At 35.0% G+C, this 19,841-nt stretch overlaps 1 protein-coding gene across 5 annotated transcripts in view; it reads left to right on the forward strand.

The window, feature by feature from the left end:
- Nucleotides 1-1,628: 1,628 nt before the first annotated feature.
- ZBTB21 (zinc finger and BTB domain containing 21) overlaps nt 1,629-19,841 on the forward strand; it is a 59,880-nt gene continuing 41,667 nt past the window's right edge. For 2 of the 5 annotated variants that reach the window (XM_031959180.1, XM_031959183.1), the window contains exon 1: nt 1,629-1,769. The gene's annotated coding sequence lies outside the window, so the exon portion shown is untranslated. Of the gene's footprint in view, nt 1,770-1,816; nt 2,342-3,153; nt 3,193-19,841 lie in introns of those variants that run through there. The other 3 variants (XM_031959181.1, XM_031959182.1, XM_031959179.1) reach the window with 3 other exon arrangements.

A 19,841-nucleotide genomic window follows, 5' to 3' on the forward strand; every position in this document is an offset into this window, starting at 1 on the left:
AATAAAAAATGCCTAGTCTGTCCCAACCTATTGTATATTCTTCTCTTCTTCACCCCCACCCCCACCCCAGCTTACCAAAGCGCTCACTTGTTTCTCATATCTTTCAGTTCCCAAGGACTGTATCCGCCCCTTGCCTCCAAAGCACCTTCCTCACCTTGGCCTCTCTGAATCCCTCAATTTTTTCAGTTCTCAGTTCAAGTACCAACTGACAGATGGGGCCTTATTTATCCTTTCACCTTCTCCCTTACTTTTTTCCAATTATTTTACGATTCCTCATCTGGAAAATGGGGATAACAGTACTTACTTTCCAGGGTTGTACCAAGAAGAAAATAAGATTTTCATAAGTGAGTTTTGCAAATCTTAAAGCACTATATGAAATCGGATTGTCATAATTACTATTTGTATCCTAGTTGTCTCCCCCTTGACAATAGGAATTGTTTCAATTCTTGTGTTTGTAAACAATGGCTATGTGTTGTAAACTAGAGCAAATCATTTAACTCTCGGTGTTCTAATGCTAACTCTCCACAGTTATTAATCGAAAGTATGCTTTACTTGCACTGGTAAAGAGAGTTTTCCTTATCTGCGAAATTTCAGCATAAGTTGTTTAATAATTACTTTTTGATTAACTATCGATTCAAGTTAGTTTCATTCTAGTGCTTAAGCAAAATCGAAAATATTCCTATAATGCTTTTAAGGCGTAGAAGGTAACCTAGAAAGTTGTCAAGTGATGCAGTCTAACAAGAATTGGAAACCTTTCCTTCTCTCCCCCTTCCGCAATCCACCCTTCATGGGGGTATGGAAACTGTACCTTAGTCAGTGATTCAGAGAGTGCATCTGCATATTATGCGGATTTAGGATGCTTGAAACTATTTTCAAAGCTCAAATTTCTCAGTTTCTTCTTTTAAACAGCCTGAGAGGCTTCACTATTTTTGGTGTGGGACAAGGGAGAAGACCTCTAGGAGCAGCTTTTTCACTCCACTAGGATCACAGACATAATGTTGGAAGGGACCACAAAGGCCACCTAATAATACAGTTCCAACCCCTGCCCCACCCCCCACCCTTTTTTTTTTTTTAAACAAATGAAAAAACTAAGCTCGGGTGACTGATCATACGACTCTTCTATCCAGTTTAAAAGTGTCGGGTAGAATTTGAACCCACGTGTTGATGCTCTGACACAATAACCAATACATCATCCAGTGGGCCCAGCGGCTCATCGAAAAAGCAAAAGTAATTCCAATCCTCCAAAAGGGGATTGCGGCATTTTTTCGCTTTAAAAAGAGGTTTAGGGGCGGAAGCTGTCGGGGAAAGGGTGAGAGGGAAACATACACCGGCCAAAATCCTGCAAAAAGCAGCTGGGGAGTCCCTGGTTCGGGATCACTTGTAACCAGCTACCAGCATCATATTCCAGCTACTGACTTCAGCACTCACTCTTTCTCTCCTCTTTCCTCAAGTTTAAGAAACTCGAGCACGTACCTACTTTGCGTGTCCTGTCCCCCTTACTCTCTTCCCCTCCTCCTTCCCCGTCCCCCAGTCCCTCAAATCCTAAGGCAGCGAGCCAAGCCAGCCTTAGCCACAGCTCCCTCCCTCCCCTCCGGGCGTAAGGCAGCCAATGGGAACGCTGCGCACGTGACGAGCTCTGCCTGCGATGACCTCATCCCTGGTGTGGGATGACGTCAAATTCAAGATGGATGGAATCACAGCGGCGGCGGCGCCCGCGAGCTAAGCGTCAGCGGACCTAGGCCTGTGGTCCGACACCGAGCTAAGGGTCGGTGAGTAACCGCCAAATCTCTCGCTCTTTGAAAACTTCTGGGGTCTGTAGTCGGCATTAGCCTCCCAGTAAAACACGGCCTTTCCTGACGTAACTCTGAGGTGATCTCTCTCCTCTTTCCCCCCCACCCCTCCACCAGAGGTTTGCGGTCCCTCAGTGCGCGTGCGTCCTGTTCTGGGTCGCGCTGCGCATGCCCGTTGTCCTCCGGCAGGCGCTTGTGTCTCTGTGCTGCGCACGCTCTGTACTATTAACCTCAGTGTCCTTACTGCGCATGCTCTGTTCCCTAAGTTTATACATTTTTTTTTTTTTTTTAAATGAAGGCCCTTAACTAACATTCCCTCATCTCCTCCACCTTGTTTAAATGAATGCGACAGCGTTCAGATGTCAGCGCATGTTCTTTGCGTAGAGCAGTTGAAACGCCGTCATGTAAAGAGCGCGTGTTCGCGTTCTAAGCTAGAGTTAATGGGTAATTGTGTCACCGCCTCTCACCTATAACGCAGTCCTCTGCGGGGTCAGGCTATGGGGGCGTGGGAGAGAACCTCGGAAATAACCAGCATGCGGCCAATCCCTAAGGTGATTACGGAGGTTGTTAACCAGTTACCTTCCCCCTCCCCGAGCCCCAGCTCTCCATTTCACCTTTCTGTTCTGCCGCCGCTGCTTAGCCCGCCCTAGTCTGAGACTGCCTCCTTGCTCCGGGTCCTCTCGACGTACTCCGGGCCGGATTACAGAGAGCCCTCCTCCGCGTATATAGACCTCTAACCACAAAAATCCCCTGTATCCCCTTAGCCCAGAGCTACTGGCGTAAAACTCCTCTCTCAGTCCAAGTAGCCCAAAATACCGGAAAAAGCAGCTTTTCTCCAGCCAAGGAAGAGTCATATCTTTTGTTTAAATCCCTAGAGTTTATAATTTTATTCCCTGGAGAATCAAATGAGAATTTCCGTAAAACGTTGAACACATTCCCCCCACAGCAGGCTCTTAATAAGCGCTTCCCCTGCTCCCTCTGGAAATGTGGGATATCTGAGCCAAAGACTATTGATGATTTCATTCTGAGCTTGATGGGCCTAAGGAGAAGTTTACACCACAGATAGAGGATGTATCAAAAGTACTTAGTCCTAAAGATAGGGGCTTGTTTTGTTGGGTTCATAAAAACATTATCCTAAGGTCTTATTCTATAGTCTCAGCAGAAAATGGTCTACCCTTGCATTCTTAAAGGCGCTCAGGTAACTCCCCAAGTTCACCTAGGTGAATTATATTCTATATTCCAATACAATTATTGGTAGGTTATATAATTGGGGTATGTTTGGAAAGGCTCTTGAAGAAGTTGGTCACGGGGCCGTGAAATTTTTAGCTCCTGTAACTATTGATGGGTTTATGATCTCTATCAGTGTGGTGAAATCACAGGAAATCAAAGATCCTTGAAACAAGTAAGTATTATATCTGGAATTGTTAGAGCCTGTTAAAAAAATTGAATGTCTACAGATGGAAATAATGTAGATATCTTTTTAAGAGAAAAAAAAAATTTTTAAAGGTCTGAAGTCTATAAAAACAATGAAATATATCATATTATTATGTAAGGAAATTCCTTACACCTTCTTATTAAGTTCATAATTTCAATTTTGTGATATCTCCTATCCACAATCTGGTACTTAATCAGGGCAGGAAAGATGGAGGTGAGGGATTGCCTTTGAATAAGATGATTTTGCCCTCTCTACATATCAGGGGCTGCAGATTGCCCTAGACAATTATTGTTGTTTTTTAATGTAACTTTGGCCTTGGCCATTAATTCAACACCCAGGTACTCAGAAGAAGTTAGAGTTAAAATTAATCAGTTAAGTTCTTTTCTTTTTTTTTTTTTTTTTTTTTTTTTTTGAGGGGAAGGAATTTACTTGGAGGCAGTTTTTCCATTAAAACTTAATTTTACTTGTGTTAATGCTTAAACAGTTATGTATGTAACAGCAGTAAAAATATATTAATATTTTTTTCAGAAATAATGCTTATAGATGTAAGTTTTTTTATATAATGTAATCACAGCAATTTTAAATAAATATAAATAATTAGTATCTTAATTTTAAGTACTTTAATGTATTGCTTTTCAGAAAATGAACATGTTTAGGTTTCTTCTGCTTTTCCACTAATAATATTAGGCAAGATTAGGAAATGCAATAATTAGCACTATTGACCTTCAGCTTCATATAATAAGGGTCATCTTTTAAAATTCATTCCACTAATGGTTGCTGACAAAAGAGAACTTAACATTCCCTCCTAGATTTTGCGATGTAAGACAGGAAAGTTGGGAAAAGTCAGATGTACATTGTAGATTAGGGTGAGTAGATGTCAAAAAAATTCAGAGGAACCATAAGAAGGCCGCTTTGTCCAAAATTCCAAAGGGTAAGGTAGGCCAGGATGAATAGAAAATATCTCAAGGAAATTCTGAAGACTCAAAACAATTCCCATTAAAAAGAAAAAGGACAGTTATCTAAAGCAGGAATTCTTAACTTTTGTTGTGTTCTCAATCCCTTTGACTGTCTAGTGAAGCTTAATTTTACTGTGGTTTGTTGCCTACATTCATAATTGAAGACAATATTAAATAAAAACAATAAATTAGAGGTTAATAAAAATAAAAATGTAATTATTATTGCCCATCAAAGTTTTATCAATCCCAGATTAAAAACGTAAGGTCCAAAGTGACCAATGTGGATGCAGAGGGAACTCACCAAGAGAAGTTGAAAGTGGCATAGTGAAAAGCTTGTGTGGGTTAACTCCCACCTGTGATCTTGGGTACTTTAACTTCCCTGGACTTCAGTTTCTTCATCTCTAAAATAAAAAGGTTAGACACATTGTCTCTTCCAGCTCTAGATTTATGATCCTCTATATATAAATTCAGTCTCCAATTCACACATATAAGTGCCTAAATGTACTAGGCATTGTGCTAGACTTTGAGAATAAAGACAAATACAAAACAATCCTTGCCTTCCAGGAGCTTGCCTTTTGTTGTGTACCAATTGTATGTACGCCAATAAGTAAATATAAAATATATAGAAAATACACATGAAGTAATATACACCAAGAGGTCACTAGCAACTGTGATGAAAGATGTTTCCCATATGAAGATGGGTTGAATTTGAAGAAAGCTAGAGATTGTATGAAGTAAGGTGGGAATGTATTTCAAATATTAATACAGACAGGAGATTGAATGTTGTGTATGTTGAACAGCAAGAAGGTCAGTTTTGATGCACCAACTTAGCATTTTAAAAAGACATAGCATGAAAAACAAGGTCAGATTAACAGGATGAATACATAAATGCTTAGTAAAATCCTGTGAAAATAGTTTTAGAAGTACTAAAGCTTGAATGAATTGTGAGTTGTAAGGAAAGCTAAGGACAAGAAAAAAAACATTTTATTATTATATTGGAGAACGGGAAACAATGGTAATTGACAAGGGAGAAGGTAGAGTTATTCACTTCTATTTTCTCTTCTAAAGAGAATGTTCTTTGATTTAGAAAAGATAAATATGTGTGACTAATAAAGAGTTAAAATGCTATAAAAGTATGGAAACTAATAAGCTAGTACTTTTTTTTTTTTTTGCTGAGGTAATTAGGGTTAAGTGACTTGCCCAGGGTCACATAACTAGGAAGTATTGAGTGTCTGACACTGTATTTGAACTCAGGTCCTCCTGACTTCAGAGCCAGCACTCTATGCACTGTGCCATCTAATTGTCCCAGGATAGTACTTCTTAATGAATTCAAATAAAATGTTACTCTAATGAACTACTACATCATTAGGTACTGAAAGAACTAATATATATGATTTTTGAACTAGAAAGAATCTTAATATTAAAGATTATATTATTTAAAAACTAGAAGAGAAACAGATTGTATACTTGTCACAGTTGTGGGTATGATAATATTTTATTTTTCCCCAGTTACATGTAAAGACGATTTTAACATTTATTTTTTCCACTAGATAGTATTTTATTTTTCCCTTACATGTAAAGATAGTTTTTAGCATTCTTTTTTTTTTTTTTAATTAAAGATTTTGATTTCCAAATTTTTCTCCCTTCCATTTCCTCTCCCCAGGACAGCCAGTGATCTGATATGAATTATACATGTATGATCATGTTAAACATATTTTCACATTAGTCATGTTGTAAAAGAACAATCAGAACAAAAGGGAAAAAAACCACAAGAAAGAAAAAACAAAAAAGTGAAAATAGTGTTTTTCTATTTGCATTCAGACTCCATAGTTCTTTCTCTGGATGTGGATAGTATTTTCCATCATCAATCTTTTGGAATTATCTTAGATCATTGAATTTTTGAGAGCAACTAAACCTATCATAGTTGATCATTTTATAATATTTCTGTTCAACATATATTTTTCATTTTGTTTTGGTGATGCAATTGGAGTTAAGTGACTTGTGTACAGTCACAGAACTAGTAAGTCTTAAGTGTCTTAAAGTTGGATTTGAATTCAGGTCCTCCTGACTTCAGTGCTAGGACACTATTCACTATAGTATCTTCATTTGCCCCTTAACATTTTTTCATTTTTTAAAATTAAAGCCTTTTAATTTTCAAAAGATATGCATGGATAATTTTTCAACATTAATCCTTGCAAAACTTTGTGTTCCAGTTTTTCCTCACCTTCTCCTCAGCCCCTCTTCTTGATAGCAAGCAATCCAATACATGTTAAACATGGTAAAAATATGTTAAATTCAATGTACATATTCATACAATCATTTTGCTGCACAAGAAGAATCAAATCAAAAAGAAAAAAAAATGAGAAAAAAATGCAAGCAGACAACAAAAGAGTGAGAATTCTATGTTGTGATCCATACTCAGTTCCCACAATCCTCTCTGGATGTAGATGACTCTTCATCACAAGATCATTGGAACTGGTCTGAATCATCTCATTGTTGAAAAGAGCCATGTCCATCAGAATTGATTATCGTATAATCTTGTTGCCATGTACATTGTTCTCCTGGTTCTGCTCATTTCACATAGTATCAGTTCATGTAAGTCTCTCCAGAACTCTCTGAAATCATACTCCTGATCGTTTCTTATATAACAATAAAACTATATACCATATACCATATACATATACCATAACTTACTCAGCCAGTCTCCAATTGATAGGCATCCATTCAGTTTCCAGTTTCTAGCCACTACAAAAAGGGCTGCCACAAACATTTTTGCACATGTGGGTCCCTTTCCCTCCTTTAAGATCTCTTTGGGATATAAGCAGAGTAGAAACACTGCTGGGTCAAAGGGTATGCACAGTTTTATGATCCTTTGGGCACAGTTCCAAATTGCTCTCCAGAATGGTTGGATCACTTCACAATTCCACCGACAACATATTAGTGTCAATATATATATATATATATATATATATATATATATATATATATATATATATATATATTTTTTTTTTTTTTTTTCAACATATTTTTAACAAATATGAGTTCTGAATTTTTTCTCTCTTTCCCTCTCCTCGACATAGTATATTTGATATAGGTTATATATGTTCAGTCATGCAACACATATTACCATATTAATCATGTTGTGAAAGAAGACCCAGATGAAAAAGAACCATGAGAAAAAATATAGAAATTAAATATATAATGCTTTGATTTGTATTCAGATTCCATCATTTCTTTCTCTAGGAGTGGATATAAATTTTTATCATGAGTCCTTTGGAATTGTCTGGAATCATTGTATTCTTTAGAAGAACTAAGTTGATCTGGTCTAGTACTAATTGATCATAAAGCAGTATCTGAGTATAACTAAGTGAGCAACAGATGATTATGGTAAAATATTGCTGTTACTTGTGGCACAATGCTTTACTAATTTCATCTTGAACCAGCTCATGTAAATCTATCCAGGTTTTTTAAAACCATCCTTCTCATCATTTTTTAGGGCACTGTAATACTCCTTTACAATCATATAGTACACTTGTTTAGCCATTCCCCAACTGATGGGGAATATATGTATACATACATTGGCTCAATTTCCAATTCCTTGCCAATACAAAAAGAACCATAAATATTTTTATACAAATCTGCCCTCCCCTTCCTCCTTTTAAAAAATCTCTTTGGGATACAATTTTAGTAATGATATTACTAGATCAAAGGTATGCACAGTATGCCATTTTGGGTATACTTCCAAATTGCTCTGCAGAATGGTTAGATCAGATTGCAACTCCACTAACAGTGGAATAGTGTCCCACTTTTCTTACCTTCCTTTCAACATGTCATTTTTTTTTCTGTCATATTAGCCAATCTGATAGGTTTGAAATTGTACCTCAAAGTTGTTTTAATTTACATTTCTCTAAATCAATAGTGATTTATAGTATATTTTCGTATGACTATAGATAACTTTGATTTCTTCATCTGAAAATGGTTGTTCATGTCCTCTAACCATTTATCAATTGGGGAATGACTTGTATTCTTATAAATTGGCTCAGTTCTCTTTGTGTTTGAAAAATGAAGCCTTAAGATATTTACTATTAAAAAACGTTTCCCAGACTTTGGCTTTTCTTCTTGATTGCATTTTTTTTTTTTTTTTTTGGTGCAAAATATAATCAAATATTATAATAATATAATCAAAAATTTCCATTTTATATCTTGTAAGAATATATGATATGTTTGGTCATAAATTCTTCCCTTTTCCATAGATCAAACAGATAAACTTTTTCTTGCTCTCTTAATATGCTTATAGTATTAACCCTTTATGTTTAAATCATGTACTTATTTTGATCTTATTTTGGTTTATGGTGTAAGATGCTGGTCTATACATAATTTCTGCCATGCAGTTTTCTTAATTTTCCAGCAGTTTTTGTCATGTAGTGTGTTCTTGTCCTCAAAACTGGGGTCTTTAGGTTTCTCAAACACAAGATTACTATGGTCATTTATATGAGTTTTATTTCTAACCAAAGGATAGAAGTAATTAGAAAAGATAACATGAATAACTGATTAAATGAAACTGGAAAGCTTCTGCAGACAGAATTAATACATCTACAATAAGGGGAAGCAGCTAAATGATAAAAAAAAAAAATTAGTATAGGTGATAGAAGGGATCAATTCATAGGCACAATAGAGAGAGTACTGTGAGGGAACGTTGAAAGATTCCATCCTGTAAGTGACAAAAAGCAAAGGTTAAACCTACCTTTTGCATAATGATTTAGCATTGTCAAACCGGACAAAAAGAATTAAAGCTGCCTTCCCGAAATTAAGGGAGCTATTGTAGAACAGTTGTCAGAATCTTTGCCATCAAATTTCTCTGATAAAGGTTTGGTATCTGATATAAACAATTAACAATTTATGTTTGTCTTCATACATACATATATAAATATATGATCAAAAGTCATTTGTCAGCAGATAAGCAGAAAAGATATAGTTCTCAAAAGAATATCAAATTGTTAACAATGATATGAAATGCTCCCAATGACAAATAATAAAAGAAATGCAAATCAAAACAACTTTGGGGGGGGGGGTTACTGAAGTACAAACTGGCAAAGCCGACAAAATGGGGAATAATTTGTGTTTAGCATTATGGATATATGGCCTTCACAGATTCAGATCATAACTCATTTAATAGAAATTTTTGAGTTCTGATTAATGGAAGAATTGTTCTTTTTTTTTTTTTAATAGAATTTTTTGAAAAAATTAAGAGTGTGAACTGTGTATGGGGCTGATTGATATGGGAGAGATGCTATAGGAGATATGATCTCTGCTTGAATAGCATATAGCTTAGGGAGATATAATCAGATGACTATTGAACATCTGTAATGTGCCAAGGCTCTACCATATTTAAAGAATATATAGTCTTACTAGAAAGATGCGTCATTTTACTAAAAATAATATTACAAGGCATAAGTGAGAAGCATCAAATAAGTGATCTCTAAAAGAGCAAGGGGATTTGGGGGGGAGGGGATGGAGCTCTTTGGAGTTGTTCCATTTTGGAGTGGAACTATGATGGGATTTAGTTTTTGTTTCTATATTATCTTAATTTATATAGATATAGATGGGTATATCTTTTTATGTATGTATGTATATGTATGTATGTATTTTTATATCTCACCCTACCTGTGTGTACATACATATATATGTAATATACATATATTGCACATACACACACAAACATAGCTAATATGGATATATGTTTTGCGTGACTTTAATTAGTATCATTGCTTGCTTTCTGAAGGACTAGGAAAGGGCAGGGAGGAGGAAGAAAATTTGATACTTAAATTTTTTAAAAAATGAATGTTAAAATTTTTTTCATGTAATTAGGAAATTTTTAAATAAATAAAAGTACATTTTTAAAAATATGCAGAATGCTATTCCTTGTTAGAAAGAAGAAGGCAAAACAATTTTTTTTAGCAAAACTAATCAATACATTTCATGTTGACGTGCTGGGCACACCCATAGTTTCCTATAGTAAAGAAGGGAGGGAAATAATATTTTTTCAAATATCAAGTGCTAATCTTGATAAAATACAATATTCAGGGTTTTTAAAAATTTGTTCCTTCCATTTACCTTAATGTAATTACTATATATATTTTCCTCTCTGCTTATTTTACTTTGCATCATTTCATGCAAGTCTACTTCTTTATTCTTTTTTTTATTCTTCATATTCATTATTTCTTTTTAAAATTATATATGTGTGTGTGAATATAGATACCCATATGTATATGTATATATATACCTATTTTTTAAAAAATCAGCCAACATCTGCCTTCTTATTTTCTTACCTTAAATACCACCTCCAAACTTCCCTCCCCATTGAGAATAAAAGCAAAACAGAACCCTCATTAAAAATAAACATAAGCAGGGGCAGCTAGATGACACAGTGGATAGAGCACCAGCCCTGAAGTCAGGAGTACCTGAGTTCAAATCTGGTTTCAGACACTTAGCACTTCCTAGCTGTTTGACCCTGGGCAAGTCACTTAACCCCAATTACCTCAGCAAAATAATAATAGTAATAAAATAAAATTAACATAAGCAAGCAAAACAAATTTCTGCATTGCCTTTGTCCAAAAAAATTAAATGGCATATTCTGTAATCTGAGTCCTCCATCTTTCTATCAGAAGGTAAGTGGCATGTTTTAACTTAAATCATCTGGAATCATGGTTGGCCGTTCAGTGATTAGAACTCCTAAGTCTTAAAATTGTCTTTTCCATATTTTTGTCCCTATATAAATTGTTCTGCTGGTTCAACTTCATTCTACATTGTTTCCTAACTAGCTTTCCCAGCTTTTTCTGAAATCCATTTCTTTCTTACAATAGAATTCTGTCACATTTAAATGCTATCATTGGCAATAATATATCCTCATATTTGAATGTAAGCAGTTTGTCCTTGTTTGGTCTTTTATTATTCATTCATGTTAACTATTTTATGTTTTTATTAACTCTTACATATTGAACTTGGAAATTTCAGTACAGCTGTTTTTTTTTTTTCATCAGGAATACTTGGAAGTCTTCTATTTAATTAGTCCTCTGGCATCATACTCAGTTTTGCTGAATAAATTATTCTTTAGTAAGATTACATATCTTTGCCTTCCAGAAATTTGCCCAAGTTCTCTGCGCTTTTAATGTAGTGGATGCTAAATTTTGTATGGTTCTGACTGTACCTTCTAAGTATTTTCTGACACTTGGAATATTCATTAGTTCATACGTTAATTTTTTTAAAATCATTCATCTATATAATCCTGTGTATTTAACTTGGAAGCTCTGTATTTTGGCTCTAATGTATTTGGGTATCTTCATTTCAGGAGGTGTCCACTTATTTGCACTTTGCATTCTGGCTATAAGGGACATGCCTTATATATAGATAGAAAACTTAGTTTTCTTTGAAGATTTCTTGAAATGTGATGTCTATACTTCCTCCTTTTTGGGGGAGGAGGGCTCATGTTAAGTAATCCAGTAGTTTGTTTTTTTTTTTTTTTTCCTTGATCTGTTTTCCAGTTCACTTGTTTTTGCCAGGAGATACTTTACATTTTCTTCTACTTTTTCAGTCTTTAGATTTTGCTTTAATATTTTTGTTTTCTCTTGGAGTCATTGACTTCTATTTGAACCATTGTGGTTTTTACTTTTACAAGGATTTGTATCTCTTGTGACAAGTTGGTAATTCCCTTTCTAATTCTTTCTTCTGTATCTCTCAATTCTTTTCCAAGTTTTTTCTCAAGTATTCTTATTTTCTCATTTATAAAAATATTTTTTAATCACTAAAAAAAGAAAAAAAATTCTTTTGATTTATCTCCTCCAGGAATTCTAGTTAAGTTGTGTTTTCTCAGAGACTTGCTTGTGGATTCTCTATTTCTGTTCTGGGGACCTTGCCCCCATAACTGTTTATTCTTCTAGTCAGCTTCTTGGCTTTAGATTTGCTGTTAGGGCTGGACTTGGAACAATTCTTCAAGGAGGGACAAGGAGGGACAAGGCTGGTTCTGTTGTTGTTTTCTTGGGAGTATTGAGTATTGGATTATTCAAGGATCTCAGGGACAGATTAAGGACATATAAGCTTTCAGTGTTTTCCAGTGTGATTTGTTTGCTTTACCCTTGGTCTGAGTCCTGAAAGTATTTGATCCGGCCTTTAGTCCAAGCATCCACACACAGCTACTAGACTCAACCTGTATTAGCTAGTTGGAAAACTCTGCTGGTCCAGAGTAAATTAACTGTAGGTTCACTTTTGATTTGCGATTCATACTCTGGTTATTCCTTTGTAAGCTTGAGACTGGGTTATTTGCTGGAACTGAATGAAACCTTACTCTATTCCTGAAATCTGAGGCACACTGCCGATGCATGCTTCTTTTTTTTTTTTTTTTGATTAAAGATTTTTATTTTCAAAACATATGCATAGATAATTTTCAACATTCACCTTTGCAAAACCTTGTGCTTCAAATATTTTCTCCTTCTCTTCCCTCCACCCCCTCCCATTAGATGGCAAGTAATTCAATATATCTTAAACATGTACAATTCTTCTATACATATTTCCACAATTACATTGCTGCACAGGAAAAATCAGATAAAAAAGGAAAAAATAAGAAAGAAAACAAAAGCAAGCGAACAACAATAAAAAAGCGAAAATACTATGTTGTGGTCCACATTCAGTCCCCAAAGTCCTTTCTCGTATTCAGATGGCACTCTTCATCACGAGCCCATTGGAACTCGATGCATGCTTCTAAACTTGATCCTTTCTTTATATGCTGCCCAAAGCCTTCCTACTCAGGAATGTCAGCAGGTCCCCTACTCAATTCAGTCTGACTTGATGATCTTGAATGGGTAGCTGCCAGTTGACACCTGCCTGTTTATGGTGCCTTGATGTGATTCTGAGACTCTTTCTTATATATCTTCTTGTTTTTTCTCCCTCTCTTCTCCCCCTTTTCCTCCAACAGCAAGCATTCCAATATGAATTAAACGTGCAATTTCTCCAAACATAGTTCTCTGTGCATCCACTCAGTTTCCAGTTTCTTGCCACTTCAAAAAGGGTTGCTGCAAACATAAAGGTCCTTTTCTCTTTTTTATGATCTCTTTGGGATACAAACTCAATAGAGACATTGCTGTATCAAAAGATTTTTATAGTCCTTAGGGCATAGTTGGAAATTGTTCCTCTGGAACCCTTTCTTGCCCTAGTGTGCAACCTTTCACTGGGTGCTAGAGTGAACTGTGCGTGAAGCTTTCCTGGTCTGACAGTGTCCCTAATGTACCTCTCAGTTTGTCTTTCTTTTTTGTTAGTCTGGGCTAGAAGAAAGACTCACTGTGATTTTTCTGAATTTCCCCTTCAGTATTCAGTCTGGTGAATTTTTTTAATAGGCTGTTTGGAGGAATTTGGGATTGAGGGGAACAATAGCTGAACTGTTTTCTACTATTCTACCATCTTGACTTTCCTTCCACCATCTTGACTTCTCTATTTTGATTCTCATAGTTCAGGATTCCTCATCCTGTGGACATCTTTGTTTCCAGATCTTTGCTACAGTAAATATATTGTAAATAAAGAGTTGCTGTGAATATGTTGGGCCTTTCTTTTTATCCTTTACCTCTTTGAAGTATATTTCTAATTGCAGGATCTTCAGGTCCAAGGGTATGCACATTTTAGTCACATTCTTAACAATTTCAGATTGCTTTCTGGAAAGGTTAGACCAATTCACATGTGTGATGAGATCAAAGTAGCAATACATAGTTTGAAATAAACATGTGACAAATTCACAATGGCCATTCTCTTTGCCAAAAGGAAGGTTTATTTTAGGAGAAGAACTTACAGATAAAATAAGAGCTAAAATAAGACCCCAGGAGTGGCAAATAGGTGATAGAGTTGGGAGAGCATTCACTTAGAAAGGAAAGGAATTTCCTTTAAAGGAATATTCTATAAGGCCCAAGCATGCAATTGATTGATAGATTAGATCCAAAGAGCAGTTTAGCAGATTAACTATTATGTATATTATATATAGTTAGCTATAATAAGGAGAAAGACACCATTAAAGGGAAGATGCTATGAGGCAGAAAAGAGAGTAACCTCATATTGGTCTTACTTCTGAAAATTACTTAGCCAAGATCATCATCATAAGCAGATCTTTTATAGGGGAAATACCTTAGATATTTCAGGTGCAGAAGTGGGAACTCAAGAAGGAGTGTCAGAGAGCTACCTGGAAGACCAGGTCCTAGACCTGTCTAAAGATATGCCAATCAAAATAGTGTGGGAAAGTTAACTTCCTTTATTTATGCAGTTATGCTTGATAGAGTTTAAATTATGACTGTCTTAATTTATGGTAATAGGACAATTTGGGAAACCTAAATTCTCATTAAGATTATCTGTAAGATTGTTGTTATTGTCTTTAAAATACTAACTAGATTGGAGACAGGAAGAGGATGTATTAGCAATAGAGTCTTGATTTCACATTTTTCTATACAAACAGGATTTGGGCTTCTTCATCTACCTAATGATGGAAAACAGTCATTTACCTAATGACTACACATTTTCAGGTAGAAAACAGGAAGATTTTATACTTTCATTTTTATTCATGGCTTTTAAACTGACCATTTGCTCATAGATATTTGCTATAAGAGAAAAAAAACAGGGACATAATTACAGAACAAAGCATCCTTAGTCATTTGACTTTAGTTAATAATCTTTTGATAACCAATCATGCAGTAAAAATTCCACCTCATAGTTAGACTCGGAAATAATAAGGTGGAAAACATTCCACAAATGGGAAACTGAGTCAGAAGGATCTATATGATCTTGAGCAGAGTCTAAGATTATCCTCCCAGCTCTTTACCCTGATAGACATCCACCTAAAAGTTCAGAATGGTTTCCATGTGGGAACTTAAGATATCTTTCTTGAATGGTTGGATTACTAACTTAATAATCCATCAAACAATCATACCCAAATTCAAAATTCAAAAGAATATTATTTATAGAAAATTTCTCTCACAAACCCAATTCCCACATTAGAGACTTCAGATGTAAAGGGGAAAAAAAACCTCTCAAATCATTCTGCATAGCCTCTACCAGCCATTCTCATGGCATGCTTTCTTTTCACATGCAAATGAACTTCAGGAGAAGGGATTTCATTTCCCCAATACTGGGCAGAGTGCACAGACAAAATTCAGTGCAGGAAAATTACAAGGTTTTGAAAATCCTGCTTTACGTTTTTGAAGAAAGCTATAGATCATATATTGGTTAGACAGGGAGATCATGATGCACTAAATAAATGTTAAATAATTTGCTGAGGACAGATGTAAACTATGGAAGAAGTAATCATTTTGAAAGAACTTGCAGTTAATCAAAACTAAAAAAAAACTATAGCAAATTTCTTTTAGAAGTTCTTTTTAGAACTTCTTTTAGAATAATGCTGAACATTATTAGAATCTTTGATAAAGCATCATGAATGACTTTGCTTTAAACAACTACACCCTTGAAAAACAAATATTCAATTATAAATACCTTGTAGACATAGGCAATTCACTTGAAAAAAAAAAAAAAAAAAGCAGCAGCAATTTAAAGTTAAAAAATTTCATTTAACCACCAGGGAGACTCAGAGAAGGGTTGAGCACTAATAGGAAGGCAGCTCAGGTGAGGACTTTCCACAAAAAGCCAGGGGGAGGGTGAAATATGTCCTTATATTCCAACTGATCTAAAATAAAACTATGATACAGTTTTCAATTCTAATTTCAGTTTATACCTATATTTTCTTGAATGGGAATTTCACATTCCATACCAAGTTCATTTCCTAAAACTTATGACAGTGTTAGCTAGATAGAATGGTTCTGGTTTGTTTGTTTGTTTGTTTGTTTTTTCATTTCATTTCCCCAACTTGAGAGCAGGAAGGAGGGAAATGCTAACAGATCCAAGAATAAAATCCATTAGATAAAGACTTCAATGTATCCTTACTTCCTAGACACTGTGAGGATCAGTTTTAGGTTTTAAAAATCATCAGTTTCAAATAATTCAAGAGAATAATTTATCTCAGTGCTATAAACCCATGAACTCAGTTAATATTTCCTGAGATTATCTTCTCATACATATCTATCACACAGGTGATAGATAGCTCATAATATTTTTTTTTTTTTTTACAAATTGTACAACATAACAATTTAAAAAGCAACGTAACACTTAAACATATTTCATCTAGTTAGGAAATATAAATATGGGACTTCTTTGAGTAAATTACCAGAGAACTTTGGTTTAATACCCATTGTTTGCTTAAAATCAAATCAAATTCAGATTTAAAATTTCAGTGGCAATACTTTAGTACTTGTACACAAATTTCTAAGGTCTTATTCCCAGAATAAAAAAGCTCACAATTTTAGCATGCACTAATAGTAATTATCTCATACAATTTTAGAATCAGAATTCCAATTTAAACATAACCCCAAAATTTAAGGTGACAGAAACTTCGCTTTCACGTTTCAATAATTTTCTATATTTTTACCCATCTATTTAGCTCTTCAGCAGTTAATGTTGAAGGGAAGAGGTTTCTCATGGGATGTAGGGTGATAAGCTATTTTCTTTTATACACATATATACAGGAGGAAAACATGGGAAGTTCCTTTTTTGAGCACAAGGACCTAGAAGTCCAGCTGATGCCAAGGTGTCAGGAGGTTTGTGAGAGAGGTATCTGAGGGAAGTTGGCCTACTTTCCATGTCAGAAATGCTGAGGGACTTCCATCAAAGATGTTGGGGTACCATCATGAACTCCAAAAGAATCCAAGCTTTAAAGTGTCAAGCCTGGGACATTAGCTTAGCCTGGATAGATTCCACAAGGGCAGAGAAGTGTGGAAAATCCCAGAGAGGGTTTTTTTTTTTTTTTCTTTCTATTGCTTTTCTGCAAGCCTAAGGTTCAGGCCTATAGAGGACTTCTTTTAGTTATGTGTAATTTGTCTAATTAAAAACATAACAGGCTTCAAATCAAGGTAACTAACAGAGAAAGAGAAGAGAAACTGAGAGAAAATAAAAGAAGTACCCCTTTTAAATTTTAACTGGTCAGATATCACAGGAGTTCCCCTTTTCAATGTTTGGAGAGTGAAAGTATCCCTAGAAAGCCAAAAACCACAACCCTACACTTTAGTTGCCTCTCATACTGCCATTCTGTCTTCACCTTGTAGCCAATGCTCAAAAAGCCGCAGACCCACAGAAAAGTGGGGTCCACACCAGAGATGGCAAAACTTAATCCGAGGCATTCCCCCGAAGATTACATGGCCCTCAATTTTTCCTAGTTCTCTACCTGGCAGTTCCCCAAGGACCCATTACAGTGAGAAATGAGAGTTAGAAATGGGAAGATGGAGGGATCCCCTTATCTTCAGATGAAGGAGAAGGCCAGCAGGTTTCAGAGCATTAGATTTTGCTGAATTCCAAGTCATACCACCTTAGTAGGAAAAAATATTGGGATAATCATTTCTTATCTTTGGCAAAGAGAAGACCACAAATTTTGAACATCAAATGATGTAGCAAGCAATATCTAGTTTGGAATAAATATGACAAATTCACAATGGCCATTCTCTTTGCCAAAAGGAAGGTTTATTTAGGAAAAAAGTTTACAGGCAAAATAAGAGATGAAATAGGCACCAGGAATAGTAAATATGAAATAAAGTTGGAAGAGCATATAGTTAGAAAGAAAAGGAATTTGGAAGAATCCATTAAAGGAATATGCCATAATGCCTAAGCATACCATTGGCAGGTTAGATTTTAGAGGAATTTAGGAGACTAACCAATTAGTTAGAGTAAGGAGAAATACAATGTTGCAGGGAAAACATTGTAAAGGAGTGAGAAAACCTCACAGTTAGCTTAGTTCTGAAAAGAACTTAGCCAAGATCTTCATAATAAGCAGATCTTTAATAGTGGAAATATAGTCTTGGGAGTTTCTCAGATGCAAAAGTGAGAACTCAGGAAAGAGTCAAAGAGCTACATAGAATGCACTTTGCAGACCAGGTCCCAGACCTGTTTAAAGTTATACCACTCAAAATAGTCTGGGAAACTTCTTTTATGTATGCAATTGGGATTGATAGCGTTTACATTATGACCGTGTTAAGTTATGGTTATCGGACAGTCTGGGAAAACTAAGTTCTCATCTAGGTTGTCTCAAAGGTTATTGTAAATGTCTTTAAAGATGCTAACTAGATTGGAAGCAGGATGAATGTATTAGCAATAGACTTGGACTTCACATTATTCCATATGAACAGTATTTGGGCTTCTTCCTGACAGGGAAAGATAATTCACATCATATGCACCAAAGGTATAAATTTGTGCTTGAATTTTCAATCTCCATCAAGCATTGGAATCCCATTTTTTTTTTTCTTTCCCAAGTTATTTGAGCATTTAAAAATGTTTTCATTGTTATATTTTGGGGTTTTTTTGGGTTTTTTTGTATTAGCAGTTTTTTTCCCCAGAATCTGTCCTTCCTCTTCCCGGAAATCTTTCCCATTGTAAGTAGTAGTATTCTTTGAACCAAAAAAAGAAAAAAGAAAAAAATCAGCACAACTGATGAATATATTTTTAAAAAGTCCAAAACCATATTCAGTGTGCAATAACCTATGGGCCTTTCTCTTCCTCAAAGGAATAGATTGGTATTGCCTCTCATATCTCTTCTTTCAGGTCGTACTATTCTTCATGATTTTACAATATTTACATTTTACTTAGTGTGCAAACAAATCCACTTACATTATAATTATTGTAATATTGTTTGTTTTAGTCACATTATTTTCTTGCTTCTCCTCACTCTTTTCTTTATGAGTTCATTGAAATCTTGCACATTTAGAGTTGCTACATTCATCATTTCTGAAACCATTGAAATATCCCAATAAATTCATGTACTATGATGGGTCTAACCATTCTTTAATCTATGATCATTTGCTTTGTTTGCAATAATTTTATGTCACCAAAAATGCTATTATAAATATTTTGGTGAGACTTTCTAAACAGTGGTTTCCTTGGGATATAAAACTTGTAATAGAATCTCTGGGTCAAAGGGATATTAGCCACTTCATTTGCATAATTCCAAATTGTTTCCCAATATAGTTTTTTTTTAATTTTATAGCTTCATCAGCAATACATTAATGTGCTTGTCTTTGACTATTGCCATTTTTCTCATCTTTGCCAATTTTCAGCGTATGAGGTGTAATTTCAGTATTATTTTGATTTGCATTTTTTATTAGTGATTTGAAGCATTCGTTCATGTGATTGAGAACACTTCCCAATCTTTTAAAAATTGTTATTCATATTCTGTGACCATTTATCTGCTGGAGAAAGGTTGTTTGTCTTATATATACTTGTTAATGGATTATATGTTTTGGTTACCAAACCCTTATTAGAGAAATTTTATGCAAAGATTTTTTTTTTCCCCCATTTGACTGCTTCCCTCTTTATTTTTCTTATCTTAATAGGAACTGGTAGCTAAACTGATGTAGTGCTGGGCTTGGATTTGGGAACACCTGAATTCAAATCCAGGCTTAGATTGTTATAAACAGTGTGACCCTGGACAAATTGTAATTAGTCTCAGTTTCTTCAGCTGTAAAATTGGGATAATAACAGCTTTTGTGTCCTAGGGTTGTTATGAGGATCAAATTAAATAACATTTGTAAAATGCTTTTT

Source organism: Sarcophilus harrisii, chromosome 3 (assembly GCF_902635505.1).
Source record: "Sarcophilus harrisii chromosome 3, mSarHar1.11, whole genome shotgun sequence".
In the NCBI taxonomy this organism is placed as follows: Eukaryota; Metazoa; Chordata; class Mammalia; order Dasyuromorphia; family Dasyuridae; genus Sarcophilus; species Sarcophilus harrisii.